At 39.4% G+C, this 3,612-nt stretch overlaps 1 non-coding gene across 1 annotated transcript; it reads right to left on the bottom strand.

Annotated features, from left to right (window-relative positions):
• Positions 1-463: 463 nt before the first annotated feature.
• On the bottom strand, positions 464-545 carry TRNAL-UAG (transfer RNA leucine (anticodon UAG)). The gene has a single exon. It is a non-coding gene; the product is annotated as a tRNA-Leu (tRNA).
• Between the last annotated feature and the right edge of the window lie 3,067 nt (positions 546-3,612).

Genomic DNA, 3,612 nt, shown 5'->3' with positions numbered 1-3,612 from the left:
ATTAAAGAATGAGAAAATACATTTTTAACTAAAGGAACTTTTAAGTGTTTGCTATCTTAAATTGTTTTTGTACATGTATGCTTTATGGTTGTGAAAAACCAAATAAAGTAAATTTTTGACTGACTGACTGACTATTGCATTGCAAATCCAATAGTTCTCGCATTTGCGAGACTAAGCTATTGGCATTGTAAATGACAATGCCATTTATTTATCTGCTTTCAAAACCAACAAATAAATAAACATTTTGACATTTATAATGCCAATAGCTCTAACTTTTGCAAAGGCGAGAGCGTTGCATTGTAAATGCTTGTTTAATATATAAATGTGAGATTGAGATATAAATATGGAACATAAACACGTTAAAGATAAATTGGTCTAGTGTATCACTCTGTAACCAAGTGAAAAAGTTAATACTAATTTAATTATACATCATTTTAATTCAGAGCTGCAAAGGTAAAATATTTGGCAGCGGTGGGATTCGAACCCACGCCTCCAGAGAGACTGGAGCCTAAATCCAGCGCCTTAGACCGCTCGGCCACGCTACCTCCCGATTGACCTAAATCTGCCTCATTAGTTACACGACGCAACCCGCGTCATTTCCGTTTGACTTTCAGTTACTAACACTCAGCTGGCAAATGAAAGTCTCGGTTTAGCACACCGTCATCCCTGGTAGCAGCTACCAGAGAGTGCACAAAAGGTTCCTCGTAACCTGATGTTCGCTACTGATTGCTTTGAGCATGGTGCTGGTAAGCCAGTCAGAGCTATAGTTGGAATCGAAACAAAGAGCAGCATATGTCAGCTACCGATTGCCGGTAGGGAAGCCAATCAGAATACGAGTTAGAACTGAACAACAGTAAGCAACCCAATCACATAGAGCGTCACAGCGGATTCCCCGCAAACTCGTCTACGAACTGACTTGCCTGAGCAGGGAGGTAGGCGGAACGCTGAGTTTTAGCCAATTGAGAGGCAGGTGTGAGAAAAAGCGGAAGCCGAGTATTTAAACTTGCGGTCCTGTAGCTTTCAGTTGGTTTGGGTTATGTTATGTGCCAGGCAATAGTCGCTCTCGCTTTCAGTTAATGAATTTTTAGTAATGGGAATTTAGGGGGTGCTTTGAAAATGTTTAGTATTTAGACCGTAAGATAGCATAACTTCCTGGCTTTTAGGTTGCAAATGTTAGACTTTTCCAAGTTTTCGACTTTCTTTTATGTATTCTGTACTGGGCCTAAAAAATAATACTCCGTTGTCCCGTAAATTGGGGTCCAGGGGTAAGAGGAGGAAAAGGGAGAGGGGCGGAATCATGAAATGGGGAGTCAGGCGCTCACTTGTACATTTATATTTAAAAGAAGTGCAACTTAATATGATGGCAATGAGGGCAAATGTGATAGTAAATCTGTTCAGGGTTGCCAAATTAGTCACACACCTGCTGCATTTTAACGTATTTTACGGGAAAAGGCGACTGCTGGCGAGATTTTTGTGTTGTGGAAGTCACAATAAAGACCCAGAAGCGTTGCACTTTAAGAATAAGTGTTTATTGTAGGAACATGCGTGGAAAAATACAGCCCACGAACGGTCTAACGTTCTCGTCGTAACTGCCTGAAGAAGCAGTCCCAGGCAGCCACGAGCAACTTGTTATCTTAACATGTGGCCAGCAGTTTTCAGGGGATAATAACGATAATGTAATTTCTGGTAGCTAATTCACTTGCTGGAGGGAAATGGCTGTGCTTAGACATTATTTTGAAACAATTGAGTACGTTTTGGCGCATTTTTTTTTTTTTTACTATGTGCGCATTTTTAACGTATTGCAGAATAAGAATCTACTCTCGAATTCACGTGTTTAAACTACCATATTTCCTTTGCAACAGTGTTGCTATGGCCGATTAAATTGTGTTTTTCGTTATTTATGCTAACTGGGCCTTACAGCTAGTGCCTAAAGCCCTCTTGTTCAAAATGGATGTCAGTCACGGTTTATTATGCTGCACAGTCAACAAATCAATGTTTGTTTATTTTCTATTGACGCTGCTTTCGAAGGAAGACCAGCATGGGCTCAGTATTGTAACTTTCAAGGTCCCATCCTCTTGCCCACGGAGTACCATCCATTTACAATAGTTCACTGTTTATGTAGCTAGTCACAATAGTAAGGCTGCCACCTTATTGATCTCACTGGCCTGCAGTGAAGCTTTATGGCTAAAAGCACTGAAATCCTGTATTTTATTATTTTTGAAATATAAACCTAAAATCGCAAACACATGAAGTAATACCGTAAACATTTGAGATCTTTCTAAATAATTTGTAAATTATGAAAGTAAAAGGAGGCATATATGGAATGATACCCATGAACTGAGAATTTTAACAAATTATGTTTAACCTAACAACTCTTCACCCATATAGAATTAGCAGCTTTTGAGCAACAATAAAAGTGTCAAGATAATGCCAGTAATTAACTGCTGGAGAGAGATGAGAGTTTTGCTCAGTGGCAGCTTTGACTTAACTAAGTAGCACAGAGGGTTAATATGCCTACTGCAAAGAACCTGTAACATGCATTTTATAAAGCAGTATTTTATGTGCATAGGTCCGTGGTTACTGCTTTTGTCACAGAGATTCTTTTGTTACTTTGCACTTCATAAGTGACAATCGTAATCTGGCAGAGAGCCCTATAAACTGTCATCAAAGAGCTGCTTGCAAACTGATTGGTACCAGTTAGTCACTTTTTTTCCCCAGTCATTCATTAACCTGATGCTGTTAAAAAGCCTTGTACTGCGAAATAAAACCAACAATTTAAAAGTTAGTCACTGAGATGCAGCACCAACCTTCCCATTAAATGTTCTCCTTTTTTGCAAATTCCTTCAATATAAAATACTAAGGGTCAGATGTACGACCTGTGTTTATATGCGCAAACAGGTTTGCGAACCCGTTTGCGCATGCAAAAACCTATTGGGCCATGTACATAGCCTATTTCGCGAGTCACAATTTTTTTGTGACTCGTTAAATAGGTTTTGCAACTTGCTATTTGGAAGGGGCATTCCCCTCCAAATAGCGAGTCTCAAAACCATGTACAAATGTTTTGCAACCGCAATTGCGGTCACAAAATACTCGCAATTACCACCTACTTCAAGTAGATGGTAAATTCCCCTTTCCAAATGCATGGAAAATTATTTTTTAAGGGCAGGCAGTGGTCCCAGGACCACTGCCTGCCCTTAAAAAATTAAACAAAAACGTTTCATTTTCTTTTTTTAAATGCATGTAAACGGGCTGCATTAAAAAAAATGCTTTATTTAAAAGCAGTCCCAGACATGGTGGTCTGCTGAGCTCAGCAGGGCACCATACCTGGGAGGGCTAGCATTCCCAATGGGCTCGCAAATTGCGAGCAGCTCATTAATATTAATGAGCCTTGCATTTTGTGACCCCGTTGATAATCCCAAACAGTGTTAAACACACTGTTGTACATTTCATTTAGCGTCTCGCAATTTGCCCCTCCCAATGTGTTGCCAATTGCGAGGTGCTAAATGAAATGGTCGTACATCTGGTCCCAAAATCCTTAGTAATTTGAGTATTTGTTTTGAGTGCATATGTGTGTTTTTTTTGGGAATTACTGTTTTAATATTTGAAATTTAA

This window comes from Lissotriton helveticus, chromosome 12, assembly GCF_964261635.1.
Source record: "Lissotriton helveticus chromosome 12, aLisHel1.1, whole genome shotgun sequence".
Lineage (NCBI taxonomy): Eukaryota > Metazoa > Chordata > Amphibia > Caudata > Salamandridae > Lissotriton > Lissotriton helveticus.
This window is presented reverse-complemented; position numbering and strand designations above follow the sequence as displayed.